This window comes from Pseudopodoces humilis, chromosome 2 (genome assembly GCF_049639895.1).
Source record: "Pseudopodoces humilis isolate 2021_Gansu_Grassland_sample_001 chromosome 2, ASM4963989v1, whole genome shotgun sequence".
Lineage (NCBI taxonomy): Eukaryota > Metazoa > Chordata > Aves > Passeriformes > Paridae > Pseudopodoces > Pseudopodoces humilis.
The window spans coordinates 80,798,741-80,815,213 of NC_142201.1; positions in this window are offsets into that span (position 1 = coordinate 80,798,741).

Sequence of the window (16,473 nt, forward strand, 5' to 3'; positions counted from 1 at the left end):
GCGGGGCGCGCGCGGCCGCCGCGTCACCACCGGTGCCGGGGAAAGAGGGCGCGCGGGGCGCTGCGCGCGCCGGGGTTACTCGCGGGCACAGCCGCTCTTCCCACGCCCCCCGCCCCGCCCCCGCCCCGCTCGCGTGAGGCCCGCAGCCAATCCGGGGCCGCCGGGGAGCGGCCGGAGCCGGGGGTGGTGCGAGCCGCGGGGCGGGGGGGGCCGGGCCGCGACTGTGAGGGCGTGTGTCCTTCGTCTGTGTCGTGTGTGTGTGTCCCGTGTGTACCCTTTGTGTGTCCTTCGTCTGTGTCGTGTGTGTGTGTCCCGTGTGTACCCTTTGTGTGTCCTTCGTCTGTGTCCCGTGTGTACCCTTTGTGTGTCCTGTGTGTGTCCCCTGTCCTGTCACACAGCCGTCGCGGCACCGGCACTGAACGTGCTTGTACGAAGCTGTGCTTCTGTACTTGGAGAGGTCAAAATCGCAGCCGTACGGATTTTGGGATGTCTGCGGCGAGAGCCGCTCGCACGACTCGGCTGGTTCTCATCGTGGTGTTGAGCGGTTTCAGTAGGGAAGGAGTCTACGCTGAGCTCAGAATTAAAGGTCATCTCGCAGTTTCCTCGCCCTGTGACGGCAGCGACATCTCCTTCACCTCCCTGCACCCGTGTAGCACTGTTCCTTCTGGTTTTCGAGTCATCCCGCTTCTCCTGAGCCCCTGGAGAATGTCAAACGCTCCGTTTCCTGTCTTAATTGATGCGGCCTCCTCACACACTTAAGGTCTGACTCCTGTGGTTAGAGTGTTTGCAGGCTGACTGGAGAGTTCTGTAAACTTGCTGGGAAGTAGATTGGCCGGTGCGTGAGTCCACATGCAGAACTGTGTATTAAGTGCAAAGTCTTCTCAAAAAGAAACTCTTTAATTATGAACACATACCAGAAAAGTACCAGAAAAGTGGAAAAATGCACATATGCACACATGCACACAATGTCCCACGTGTGCCCTATATCAGGGACGAGCGTAAGGAGTGGCTCCCAGTGCCACAGCAGCAGTGGGATGGCCAGCCATGAAGATGATCAGTTAAGGTTTAAAGGGACCACTGGAGGTCATCTCATCCAAGGTCCCTTCTTAAGCAGTATCCTCGAAAGCACATCACTCAGGATTGTGTCCTGGCAGCTTTTGGTTATCTCCAAAGTGAGGGAGACTCCACAACTTCTCTGGGCAGCCTTTTCCAGTTCTTGGTCACCTACACAGTAAAGTTCTTCCTCATGCTCAGGTGGAGCTTCCTGTGCATCAGTTTCTGCCCATTGCCTCATGTCTTCTTGCTTGGCAGCACCAAGAAGAGCCTGGCTCCATCCTCTTGACACCCTTCTTTCAGACACTGATAGACATCAGTGAGGTCCACTCTCACTTTTCTCCAGGCTAAATAGTCCCAGGTCCCTCAGCCCTTCCTCATATGAAAGATGCTTCAGTCCCCTAATCACCTTTGGACATGATAGAGTTTTTACAAAATCATGAAGGCAATGACTGATGACACAGTTACAGCTCAATTGCAAAACTGGCATCTGGATCTAGCTTGAAATTTTGCTCATTGAGAGACTAAAGGGATCATGTGTATGAGGACCTGAGGATTGTGTCTCTGTTAAATAACAATTCACAAAGACTCTGTCTTGATGAAGCAAGTACACTCAGTATCTCCTGTGCGGAGGTCAACTCAAGAAGAGATTGTTTCAAGACCTAGGTGGGACATATATCCTGAAGTCCATCGGAAGATCAGCAAACTCACCTCCTGTCAAGTGCAGACTTAGATCCACAGCAAGAAAAATCCATCCTCTTACAGCCTGGCTCCAAATAGTCCAGCTGAAGAGTTCACCTCACTTACCAGCCTTGAGACCAGCCAGTACCACACCGAAAAAGAACGAGCAAATTTGTCACTGATTTTGCAAACTCTTTTACTGTTCTTCCAAAGGAGCTTGCTGTTCGTGCAAGAACATACTTGCATTTCAATTTTAGCAGCCCATAGATGGGTAGGTTGGATGGTTCACAGACCTTGGGGCTGCTGGGAGAATATTTGCAGACTCACAACAAATCTGCAGTAGGAGATCTTCGGCCTAAATAGTTCAATTATGCTATTTCAGTCAAGCGTATCTAACCAACCAACCGTCTTTAGGTAGAACTCTATCTGACAGTTTGTATTTAAAATCTAGTAGAAAGCCCTAGAGATAACTTTAAATTCAACTTTAGTGCTGGGGTACAGCTCCCCTGCAGCTGCAGCTCTGTGGCTGCCTCAGGGAGTGAATATTGCTGTGTCCCTCGCAGGGAAGCAGCCTTGGCAATGTAACCTGACGCAATGTTGTCAGGACTTTGGCTTGCACCTAGTGCCTTGCTTGCTGTTTTTGTAGTACTCTGTGAAACACTGCTTGTGGGCAGAAAAGTCAATTATTGCCTAAGTTATGGATTCTGTCTCTCTTTGCTTGAATGTTTTGGCTTTGATAATACTCTGGGCTTAAAGCTTGCTTGCTGCCCTGTATTTGTAGGCAGAGAGCTATGGCACATACAGTCATAGTAATTGCACAAGCTAATGATTTCTCATCTGACACACATTTTTGCAAACAGTCCTAATTTTGGGACCGCTTGCCCAGCTCAAGTTAAGCAAAACTGGCAGAGAAGGATCCAAAAAGTTACTTGGTTCATTTGTGCAGCACCCCTGATGTGGCTGCCTGCTCAGAACTGAAGGCTTTTGCATGTCTCCTGTCAGGTCAGCCAAGGAAGACTCTGATGATGCACTGATAAAGGAAGCAGCAGAGTCCTGACCTTGCTCCAGGCCCTTTGCCATGGGGTTGCAATACTCTGAGAAGAAGCCCTGGGAGTGAAGCCACATGGGAATACCACTGATGGTCCAATTGGCATCGGATGCTACCCCAGGCTATTCGGTCCTGGGAAACCTACCCTTGATTGGAATAGGGACAAAAAAGTCTCAGAAAAGGATGGAATCTCATTAATTAAAATAAAACACTGAAGACCTTTACTTTTGCCCCATAAGGTTTTCAGGAACGCTCCATATTGCATGAACAAGGCTCTGTACTGGGAATAGCAGGGTGTGTCTATAACGTTGCATAAACAAGAACTAGTGGTGAATCCTGTGGCATAAAGCCAAGTGATGTGGCACACAATGCTCAGAGCTTGCCTTGTAATATCCAGGTGCCTTGGAGAGAACTACCCACAGCAGTACTGAAACCAAAGCCAGGGAGAGAGCTAATTGCTAAGCAACATGAATGGTGTGGGAGCTGATACTGCTCAGCTTAGTCCCTACTCCTGATTGATGTAGCAGAGTCAAATATACCAATGTGTCTGAATAAAAACTTAGGCTGACAAATATATGAGCCTCATTAGACTAGGACAGCAATGAGGTCCCGGGCTCCATGCCTTGTGTCACAGAAGGGAGCGATGTGGCAGCATCTCACTGCATTGAGGCTCTGTTCCTGTTGCTCATGTACCTATTTGCAGCTGGGTTAACAAACTGCAGCTTTCAGTACCAGTCCCTGGCCAGACTCACTCTTTAGCAAAGTACCTTAACTGATGTACAGCACTGCAATCCTTTAGTTTACCCATGAAAATGATAACTGATTATATTAGGGAGGCAGATGGCTTGAGTAGCAAAATTGCTGAATGAGGAAAAGTAGTCCCTTCCTTTCCAGGTTTCAGTGGGTCTCACAGTTTGGAACATTCCCTGCTGCTGTCTTCAGCATCTGCTAAGTCTGATATCTACAAATAAATTACATATCTCATCCCATGAGAGTAACTGGAGGTGTGAAGATTTTTTTCTTGCCTTCACACTGAGCAGTTAGCAGTGTTAAAAAGTTGCCTAGCTGGGAATCCAAGGCATTGGATCCAAGGCTGGGAATTCCAAGAGCATTTAACTAATTAGAACAGAATCAGGCAGAAAAAAATAAACTGAGGAAAAACGCCAACCAGGGGACTTGACATTTCAGGAGGCTTTGCCTTCCAAATGCATTGAGATCTGGGAAATCTTCTTTCTAAATATTTTTAAATATCAGAACAATCTGGAAACATTTTAACTTGGAAGAAATGTTATGCTTTGCCCTCTCCATTCCCTCCTGTTGCTTTCCAGCTTGTGTGCTTTTTTTTTTTCTTTTTTTTGCTATTTGTATTCTCCCTTAGGACAAGGGATCCAACTTTTCCCTGCTACTCATGCTATTCTCAGTGCCTGCCTTTCAATTCTGAAAGTCTCTTGTCTGATAAGAAGTCCTCTTTCCACCAGTAGGGTTTGTTTTTTTCACTCACTTATTTTCCTGCTTTTTCCATTCTTCCCCTGTCTTTGTTGTTATATCTCAGTTTCTTCTCCCGCCATCTGTGCAATTGCCTCATGCCTCCATCATAAAATTTGTGAAATCCAGACTGAAAAATATTCTGCTGCTAAAAAAGCTAGGGATTAAATTCGTTCTCCTCAGGTCAGTGGTGACAATGTGTACAAGCAGATATCTATTTCCTTCAGTAAACTGCATAGGAACTTGGAGATATTGCTTCAATCTCCATTTTTTCTCAAAATCCAGGACAAATGGTGGGTACAAGATATTAGTTTCTTTAGAAATAAACCACAATCTTGTAACATACTCACTTAGACATGAAATGGCTGTATTGAACGGAAGTGAATGGCCATTAATTGGGTGGATTTGCTTTCCTCCAAGAAAAAAAGGGTCCTTTAAGAACTACTTTTCACCCTTGTGCCTGAAACTGCTTATGTTTTTAACTTAACCCATTCTGCATTATTTGAAGAGAGATTCTCTTCTGGCTTACAACCATGAATACTACTTGTTCATTTTTTAGCAGGGGATAAGCTCAAAATACCCTTATGTTTGCTGATATTTCAAGGTAAAGGAATTATCTGGAACTTTTCCCATTTTCCAATATGTAGTAATGTCCAAACTAAATATGGGATGGACTGTGGGATAATACCCTATGAATACTTTAATACACACAATAATATTCCCATGTTTATACAAATACAGATTTTTTTTCCAGACATAAATGTTTCAGTCTTTCTTAAAGAGGTACCAAGGATTATACTAAGAAAACAAAATCATAACATTCATCACACTGACTCTGTGAGCCAAACTAAGAGATGACATACTGAAACATATTCATGCTACTGACATCAGTTGAATTGTACTCCAACTATATTTAGTCTATGGTGTTTCTGTTCCTGGAGACAGTGATTTCTTCTTTCTAAATCAGGTGACAGAATTGGTCATTAAAGGCTAAATTAAGCCACTGCTTTCATTACAGAAGGAATGAGAGGCAGTGCAAGTGGACACACCGTCCCAAGAACAGCCTGAAACAGCAACTGTGACCCTGTTGCTTCTTTGCTGTTCTCCTGCTTTCCAGGAAAGTGTTTTCTGTAGTTCTGGAAAGAATGTAAAAATCAGTCTTGCATCATCTGAGTATCTTGGTGTACTCCTGTGCTGGAAATTTTCCCCTCCAGTCCCCTACCTTTGTTTGACTGAAACTGCTACAACACTGCTTTACACCACCCAAACAGACCTAAATCTTCTCTGGTGCTCTCAAAAGGTATGGCTGCTTGTGCTCTACAGTCACAGTGCTACGTCTGGAGCTCATGTCCTTCTTCTGCAATCCTCTTGTCTTCATGTTTATCAAACTGAGCATTCAGGAAAGACCTGTCCCACATAGCTTCAACGTCTTTCATTTCTGCCTACTAGGTGGGGGCAGCAGCCTTCAAACATGCAGGTGATAAACACCTTTCCAGGACCATGGGGGGAAAGGGTGGGAGCAGCTGGGATTCCATGCTGCTGCACACAGGGGCAGCATCAGATGCGTCTCCACTCCTAAAGAGGTTCAAGAACTAAAGTAGAGATCTGCATCTCTATTGTCTATGACACCTGATAAGCTAATTCACTCTCTCACACTTTTTTGTGGTCCTTTTGAATGATATCTGAGATCAATGTGTTATAGAGAGGTCTGGCCCTAAGTAGGATAGATACCAGCCAGTCATTGTCATTTGCCTGTAGCAGCAGCAGCAGTGAGGGGTGAGCTGTTCTTCAGCAGTGTCAATGCCAAGGATCTTTCAGAAAATAGGAGAGAAAAAGGAGACAGAAGTGAATGATGACATCCTCAAAAAAAACCTTTTGTTTGCCACTCCCAACGTTTTTAACTCATTGAGACTTTATTTATTCATCATTTTCAGTCATGACCTTAAGAAAATACTCAGAAGGTGCCTTTTTTTTTTCTTTTGGAGTTTCTAGTGTGCTTAAGGTTTCTGTAATAAAACTGTTTGTCCATTGCATTGGGCTGCTGAGACCACAGACAGAAATGTAATTATTCTAAAGCAATTGAACACCCAACAGCTCCTTTGAAAATTAATCATAGCTTCTAGGAACTCAGCACTTTTGAAAAGTCTTTCAATTTAAGCATGATTTTCTTTTTTTCTAGAAGAATAATGAACAGTAAATTTCAGCTATGTAGTTGTCAAATGCTCATGTTGAAATAGCCTCAGGGCTCTGATCACTCGTGCTGCCAGCACTTGGATGTCACAGCAGTAGAATTCAACAGCCTAAGTCGCAGCTGCTGAATTACTTCATTTTTCAGGTTTATATTTTCAAATAGGTGGTGATTTTATGTTATCCTGGGTTTATAAACTACATTGTCCTTTAGCAGGACTGTGGATAGCAGTGAGCTGAGCAGAAAGCTGTGAGCAGAGTGGCTCCAATGAGGCTCTTTGAGGCAAGCTTCCCTTTGCCTTTATTTTCCAACTTTGCTACCAGTTGTCTTGAAAGTGCTTTAAATTGCAAATTAAAGAAACAACATACCCATGATTACTATTAGATTTTGAAATACTGTGTTTAGGTGGGCAGATATAGATTTAGGCATCCACATTTGGACCTTCTGTCAAAAACTGAGGCAGTGTAAAAAGCAATTGTGGATTTGATGGGACTGCAACATCAGACTCTTGTTTGGTTAGTTTCTCTCTGCTGGACCAAGGTTTGTCAGTGTATATGAACAAAAATCAAGGAAATAAGTTGAAGCAAACTTTGTTAAAAGTCTCAAAAGTTTTTAAACATAGAAGCATTCAGAGAACAAAACCTTTTCAGCACCCTCTAGCTCATTCCTAGAAGCCATTTCTAACTTTTCTGCTCAATCAGTTGAGAAAGTCACTAATAGCAATATTGCAGTGTCCCTAAAAAAAAAAGCACCAAAGAGCCTTGAGAAAACTCTGAATAATGCAGAAAGAAAGAACAAATGTTTTATATATGTGGTATTGTTTAAACTCTCAAGCGGCATAAATACAATAAACAATAGCAAAGAATAGGATATTTCTGTTTGTTTCCCCACACTTGAGATGGCCTAACCTACCTCAAGCATGGTTCCACTTTGGGACTTGTGAGTTATTTGATCAGTCCAAACTTGTGAAAATAAACACTATTATTCTACTGTTTTACATTCTTTTGTTCTCTGTAAATAGACTGAGAACTAGCAAAGTAAATTATAATAAAATACAAATAAAACTAAAAACTGCCAATAAAGCAGAAACAACACAACGAGAAAAAAATGTAATAAACATAGAAATAATGAAGTTAAATACTCATCACTGAGAACAGCTCTGTGTGCTCCAGATGATTTTGTCACTGTTTTATGGTTGAGTTCTGATCTCATTTACGGACATCTCTTGCAGATGCAGACATCTGATCTCTTAATGCTAACGCTGGCATGGCCAAGAGAAAGACCTAACATCTTGGGGTCATTATTTTCAGAGATAACTGTGGAGTTAGATGTTCAGGTTTTATTTGATTTCAGGAGAAGTTGGACACCTTTTTGTGTCTCTGAAAATATCCCCTTGTAAAGTAATAGGACCCAGCTAGAAGAGATGAACTTGATTGTAAATTCTTTATTAAGAAGAGGTTTGCTCTCTGGGCCCTAGGCCCAAAACTCCATCCATGCCTCTGTGTGGCAGTGACAACTTGAAGGCATGTCTTGCAGATCATTTAATGTCCAGATTTGTGCACATCATGTGTTAAGAATTACTATTGTTCGTAACATCAATGGTAGTGCTTTCATCACTCCCTGGGAGAAGTCATTTTGCAGTCTGACATATGTCACTGCTGTAAGGCTTCTTTTGATATTTTTATAGTGGTTTTTAGCACTGGAAGACTCTGAAGATAGAGAGCAGAAAGCTCACTGCATTGGCTAGAGCTCAGTATGCATGTGCATATGCCTGTGAATAGAGATGAGGTAACTGCTCAGACACGGTATCATTTTACACTCCCCACCCACACCAGAAAACCACCTTCCTTCTTTATCCCATTTACAGAAAATAGAAAAATTTACTTGTTTATTTTTTTATTTTTTTTTTTACAAGAAATGTAATGCTTTATACAGCTCTCTTCAGTCAAAAGCCCAGGAGGGGATCAATACAGCCCTGACTGGGAGAGTACACTGCCCCTAAAAAGAAGGCAGTAAGGGTGGTTAATGACCCGATGTCCACAAATGTCCAAGTTCTGTCCCAATGCCAAAAAAAGTATTAACCCAAATGATACAGTTCAAGTAAGTTCCCTCATAGAAGAACTTAAGCAAACTTCACACGGGAAATCATAATGTATGCAAGAAATTATACCTCCTCCTGGCACTCCTACACACACTGAACTGCTTCCATCTCTGCTTAGAGAGAAGACTGTAAAAATAGCACAGAAAAGCATATTTTCAGATGATGAAGTGAAATTTTAAGTTAACTAAATAGCCCAGTTTAAAAGTATGCAGCTTTTACCAATGTATGAAGGAGTTATAATTACTGATGGTCCAAAAAAAGAGATATACAAGTTTACAGGCTTACCAGAAGCTCATTGTCACAAAACAAATGTCATTTAACATTCTGCATCTGAGTTTGGTTCAGTTGAACAAAGTAAATCCATCTCTTAGCAATACAACTTTCCAGAAGGGTTTTTGAAATCCTCTTTTCCCTTGTGTCTACTTAGCAAATGATCTCTGGAAATGCTGGCTATTTACTTACAGAAATCATGTTCTTGGGACCCAGTTCATCCTTTCATAATTCAGAGGCTGGAGGGGCATGGTATTACGTTTTATGTGCGAGTCTTACAAAAAAGATGTTAAAATGATCCTCTAGTCAGGCTGAAGAATATTTATCCTACAGACATGCACTGTTGCCCAGGGGCTTTTGCATAAATTCTTTCTTACTCCTCACTCCTCTATTTAACTTGAGCCTATGTTAGTTCCTCTTACCTTTACTCAGCTGCCTGAAGGAGCTAAGGAATTAGATACACATCCTGAGCTCCTCTGATAGTCAAGGGGAGTGAAGCATCTCCAGTGCAGCCACCTTAGACCTGAACTGGACTCTCAGTTACCTTCTCTGTCTGCCTTCCCACATGATATTCAATGTAGATAAACCTAGAACCCTCATAATTTATCAAAAAAATTATATTGCTGCATCAGGTGGGCAGGAAGGAGAGTCAGGCTTTGGGGCAGGACAGAGAGAGTCACTGGCCCTGGCAGTGGTTCCCTTCCACTGCAGTCATCCTGGCATGGTAGCAAAGAGAGCCTTTGAGAGCCTTTCCTGCAGGATTAAAACATTTTACCTCAGCCTCAGGAGACAGCTGCACTGGAAGAGTGCCTTTTGTCTAAATTTGGCCCCCAATTCTTCACTGCTTTGACCCATGTGATGAGAGCAAAGGGGTTTATTTGTGTGTTGATCTTATTTTCAACTAATTTCTTTATATATCTGAAGTGATTATGACAAAAATTGAATAATAAACTTGCCTCTCAATACAGCACCATGCCCAGTTGTGGCCTAAAATTTTCATATTTGGGAATTAATTTGCTCTAGTTTTACTTGGGGAATTTTTAGGTTAGATGGCAGCTTTCTTATGTTTTTTATGCACATTTTTAGGAGTTTTCTTTCTATATTTTTCATAGTTCCCCAAGGATGTGTGTACAGTGTCAACAGTACTGAAAGACATGAACTTTTACTGTAAGGAACTGAAATATGGAAATCTAGTTTTCATGGTAATTTGGCCCATGGAAATCTCTCCCAGGAATAAAAATGCCTGAGAAAAACAGAATTCACATAAACTCTCATTATTTTCTAAGTTCATGTATGAGTCTGTGGGGAAATAGATGAATTGTCAGCCTCCAAATATAAATTACACTGCCCAAGAATGAAAGATCAGTACACACTCCAGTTCCAGATCCAGTAATAATAGAAGTAAAATTCAGCATTAGTTCCATTGATAACAAAACCTCAGTACAGTGCAAAAATACCACTGTGATCAGCACAGCATAAAAGAATAAGGGTGCGGTTCCCTCACAGCTGAAGCCAAACTAAGCTGATCTGTTTCCTTTAGTGGTCACACCACCCCTCCTTGTCATCACAGCACTATTTATTTTATTTTGTTAGTTTTCTAACAATTAGTACCTGGACCTAGCCTGCCCTGCCAGGGAGTCAGAGGCAGAGAATGTATGTACAAAGTGTAAGGTGGGTTGCACGCCACGTAATCACCTGTATGCGTGCAAAGAACATAAGACAAATGCAGATTGGCAGCAAAGCCTTCTGCACAAGACAGAATGGCATTATTAATGCTCACACTAATTTGAAAGTCCTTTAGTTTGTGTAACAGTAATCCATATGATTAATTTGCCAGCTTGGATAGAAATTAGGAAACCTGTTTGCCAAAGACTTGCCAAACCAGTCCTTCTCACTGTCTGGTGTGACATTGATGTGTTTGTCTCCCTGTGAATGTAGCATTGCTTTAAGTGTACAGCAATAGGTAAAGAAAAAGAAAAGCTATGAATATCATACACAAGTAGCTAATGGAAGAGCAGGTCTGTCTGTGTGAGAAAGGGGAATAAACTGTCCTGGAACAGAAAGTAGAATAAAGCAGGTGTCCTTTGCAATTACATGCGTGCTGGGTGTATCAATAGATTAACAAAAACTCATCTCCTTAAATGAAATAATTATACAGCTCTCAAGCTGAATGTATTCTGTAATCATCTAAAGAGAAAACAACCACAAATAGATTGAATTTTTTTTGAAAGTTAGAAAAAAATAAAAGAATTGCAGTGGAGACAGGAATGTGGAAATAATTAGCACTCAGTAACTGTGTTTTAAATGGCCCACAAAGTAAAGAGTAGTGCCACTGTAAACTGGCCAGTCCAGCTAGGACTGGAAGACTCAAGTATGGCTGCTTATTTTAAAGTTTTCTGTGATTCCAAAAGGACCTGGAGGCAGTGGTGTGTATAACTTAAAGCCACATTACTGGTGCATGATGCAGCTCCAGAGAGCACCACCAGCAGCCCGTATCCTCACCGGGACAGCTTTCTCTCCTGTGTCCAGTTCTCCCTTTGTGTATTCAGAGGCACCACAAAAGCAACGTGCATGCAGCAAACTTCACCTCTTGGCAGATGCCGAGTTTCTTTCCCAGGAGAATGACCCTGCTGCCCGCCAACACAATACAAAGAAGGTTTTTTTTCCAGCCGTGCCCTGCAAGTCAATACTTGCTGTTATGTAACTAAACACAGCATATCAGCTCACATAGCCTTTTTAATGGGGAAAAATAGTACGTTTTAAGATTTGTGGCCAGATTCATCACACGCCTGACAGCTCTCTGCTGCTCCAATGACACAGAACAGCTTTCAGCCTGCAATAACAGATTGATTAAACCAGCTTGTCATGGTATCACTGGAGCAGTGCAAACCAGTTGAAGCATAACAGTAAACCTACCTTCTCAGCTTTGATTTTGAGGGATTTATTCCTCAGCCTGATATAATTTCCAAAGATAAAAAATATAATGGATTAATTCATGTCCATGCTTAAAAGCTTGATATTTATTTATTTGGTAATAAGTTAATTAATTTGAATGTTTGAAATCTTTGTGTTTACTTCTTGGTTAATACATTTGAGGAGAAAGCACTATAGGATGATTTTAAAAAATCTGTCCCCTTGTGTCCATAAGCATGTTTGTGTGATATTGGTGACAGCTGGATGTGAAGACCAGGACTGAGTGCAACCTGGGTGAGTAAGGAGCAGTAAGTTATCTCAAAGTCTCATGTAAAGCAGAAACAGTCCTTCTTAAGTCAGGTCCACTGCAATCTGCTTCACAGAATGTGCAGAATGACATCAAAAGCCAAGTACAATCTTGCTTATGGACAGCAAACACTCAGGAAATCACCTCTGATGCTGCCATAGAATTAAGGCAAAACAGGATGCAGAAAGGTTTAGTGGGAAAGATGACTCTGCAAAAAGGAAACTAAGCCTTATTTATAAAGCAAGACTCATGACCTCTCGGGGAGGGAGAACTCAGCCTGTCATTTTCTACCACGGCTAAATCACAGCCTCATGAGCAATCAGTCTATTATTTCCAAAGTTTTCAGGCTAATTTGCTATTGTGAAATTAAATTTCTTCAAAGGATAAAAAAAGTGCATTCCTCCTTCAGGACTGCACCCTGCACATGCCAAATCTGAAGCTGAAAATCCAAGTTGTTTTGGACTTATCTGAGCACTTAAAAGAAAAGGGACCTCCAAAGAATTTTCTGAAAGGAAAACTGTTCATCAATTTCCAGAAAAAAATACTCCTTTGGACTAAGGTCAATGTGGGAAATTTTAATCCAAAATGTGCGTTTCTGAGCTTAATAGAAGCAATGGTGACCAGCAGTTTAAACTGAAAGTCATTCTGAGAGAAACAAACACTAATTCCAAAGTTCATGCTAAGTTTTGCCTCCATCATGGCAAAAAGTATACTAATTTTCCTAAAGGGAAGAGATGTTCTTGAAACTGGTCATGCTGTGTCTCTGCATCAGAGCTTTCCTGAGAAGTTTGTCAAAATTAGGCAAGGGAAGAGGGCAGGGTATTTTGGATGGGATTTGTATTTTAGCACAAAATTTTATAAATGTGGATACACTATGAAAAACTCACTATGCAAATGTTTTTGTCTCACTAGAACTTTAGAGTGACTTTGCCTCACAGCTCCTTGCCCATTCTGCTCATCTGGTTGGAGAGGTATACCAATCTGAATGATTTGAGGAAAGAGGCTTTTGGAAAACTGTTTAATATTTTTTAAAAATTTGAAGTCAGTTTTAAAGTTAAAAGAGAAATACCTGTGTGAAAAAAAACCAAACTAGCACATAGATGAAGTGACCTAAGTGGCCTTTATAAGGACACCTTTCATTTTATGACATTTATGGACAGCTTTGGTCCCTGTTCCCCATGGAACACTGTGTGTGATACCTCTGTGCCACCTGGATTTCTAACCCCACCCATCATCTCAGAAATCCTCTTGTATTGTTGAATGTTTTGATGCTATCTAAATGCAAAGGATTTCTCAAAATTATGCATATTAAGTAGCACTGAAATTTCCTGTTTATAAAGCTATAAAACCAAATTCTGAGGTCTCTATGCAAACCAAATATTGACTTTTAAGGGTCATGAAGCAGCTATTGACCCAAACTGGCATGCAAGGGATACACATCTGAATCTAGATATGGGATCTGTATCACAGCTTAGCTGCACTGTAGTACCTTAAAGAAATTACACTCATAACTGCATGAAAACAGAGATTCACCGCCTGTGAGGAGACTTGTGCTCTAGATATTGTCTGGGTCCCCTTTTGCACAGAGAGCTGGCTCACCTGGAGACACCAAGGATAGAAACTTAAACAGAGTATCCTGAGAGTATCAGGAGCCAAATTGCATTGGCTCAGGCCCAGAAGGATTCTTCAGTGTGTTCTGCCAGGTAATTTGTACATAATACACACTTTTATTTTGAAGTCTGGGACAAGTCCTGCCCCACTGAGATCAGTGTTGAGTGACTGAACATCATTGGATACGAGTGCCACAATGTGCACCACCTTGTGAACTGTGTTACCTGTATTAAATCTGCTCTCCACAATTACCTGAAGTCAGGTGGTGAGCAGTCTCTTCTCCCAGTGAACAACAGAACAAGAGGAAATGGCCTCCAGTTGCACCAGGGGAGGTTTAGATTAGATATCAGGAAGAATTGCTTTACTGAAGAGGTGATCGAGCACTGGAACAGGATGCTCAAGGAAGTGATGGACTCACCATTCTTGGAATTGTTCAAAAAAAATGTAAACGTGGCACTTAAGGATGTGGTTTAGTGGTGGTTTTAGCTTGGCAGTGCTGGGTTAGTGCTTGCACTTAATGATCTTCTCCAACTTTAATGTTTCTGTGATTCTATGAATATTTTATATATAAAACCCCAGATATTTGTGTATGTAAATATATTTGCATATCTATTTATATACATGTGTGTAAATCTATTTATATACATGTGCATAAATACATATGCAACTCACCGCACTGGGTTTTTTTCTGAGACTGCGTAGATCCATGTTCACTGGAACTGTCAAGACAATACCACTTCTTTCTGATTGTTACTGGACAATTGAAATGATGATGATAATGGATAAATGCAAGGAGGGGAATATACGCATTTCCTGCTTTAAAAGAGTCAGCCTCACAAAGTACAGAAGTAAGGGAGAAAACTTATGTTAAGCTTGTGAATGGTAATTAGGAAACCATTTAAAATGTATTGCTAGAAGCTTGCAAAGACATCATTGAATAAAGAAGGTGATTGATTTTGGTCTTGATTTTGAGAAAGAAGGTCCTTAGTAAAAAATTCAGCTGGACTTCAGATGGAATTTTTTTTTAAATTCTTTAATAAAATTTAAAAAGTATAAAGTTAATTAAGTTTAATAAAAGCATAAATATCAAAGAGTAGGAAGGAGACATTGATTTGAACGAATATAAATCCAAAAGAATGTGATAAAATATACAAAACAAAACAAAAAAAATATTAATGGACAGATGTTCAAAGATAATATTGTTTTATGTAAATTGAGACTGAAAGAAAGTCATTAATGCTAGAAGTCTGTTACTTGATGGAAGTTGTGGAATTGTCAGTAAACAAAACAAGCAACAGCTAGGTCCAAAAGTCATTTTTGTTGTAGATTGAAAAATGCATATGATATGAGTTGTATCCTAGGGATAACTAATAGTAATTAAGTCATTCTTAAAATTTCAGTTTCCCAAAACTATTCTAGAATCTACACATTTTAAAACCCTTCTGTTTATTTGACTTGTATACAAGATCTTTAAAAGAAAGAAACTTCTAACTTTCTGGAAAGTAATGTCAATATTCTCTGTCACCAATTCCCAGGAGACTGGCTGGGAGGCAGGTACTGTTCTCATCCAGTCCTGGACACCTCTTTGAGAGTTTTCACCTCTGGGCTGGTCATCCTACATTCCTTTTAAAGTCAACTGAGAGACAGAGGCATTTCTAGAATTAAATTAATCTGACTAAAAGCTGACATCTATGGTTAAAATAATCACATCCTAATGTGGTATCCACATTTTTTTTAGAAAACCAACAGGATGCCCAAGCTTTCTCAGATCTGCCTGAGGCATGGGTCCTGGCTCTCCTTGCAATGCAGTGGAAGAGGTCATGTCCTTGGAGGTCTAAGCAAGGTCATCTTGTAGGACTGAGCTTTTGACATGAGCATCACTCTGGTGGGAAAGCTGAGCTGAGAACTGAATGTTCTACCACTACAGTTCAGGCAAATGTTGATGCATTGAAAATGTTCAGAGAAAAGTTATGAACCTTTCTAGATGCCCTACAAATCAGTGGAAGACACAGAGATCCTGGTAAGTATTATTTATTTTCGTAGTGTAAAAATATGCCCATGGCTTTAATAAATATGCAAAAAAATACGTAACAAATGTAAGGGGGAAATACTGAAACCAAGATAATAATAAGTTGGATTTTGTATTAATGCCATTCCTAGTATGTAAGCTGCTTTCTGCAAGTGTCTGTCTATCCTGACTTTAGTGACTCTAAAGGGACCAAGGGTGCTTAGACTACTAGTTCAGTCACATCTATTTATCCTGTAAAGGATGGTTTAGGCTAAAAGTGGTATTTAAACAGCAGGGTAAAACCTTAAACTTAAAATCAAAAGTGTGTTTAAAGGATTGGGAAAGACACCTTACAATAAGAAACTCAGGAAGTTCAATCTATTTTGATTACTAAAGAAGGCCAAAAGTAATTTAATCACAGCCTGGCATTACCTACAGGGTTAATCTCAATAGTGACTTTTCAACCTGTCTAGCAAAGATAAAACAAAAGTCAGTGGCTGGAAACTGAAGATAGACTAGAAACCAAACATAATTATTGGCAGTGACAACAAATAATAATTGTAAGAGTGACTGCTGATCCTTTCATTAAAGAGCCCTCAAAATCAAATTTACAAAAAAATAATCTGCAAATCAGGCAGTCAATAACTGAGGAAGGAATATAGCTTTTTCTGTGCTAGATTCAGGCTAGTCTCATACTGCCAAGTAATCTAAGAATCTATAAATCCACTATCCAGGAGTTTTCCTATTTTGATCTGTTTAAAGAAAATGTTATCTCCATGCTTATCATGATAACACTGAATCCCTGTTA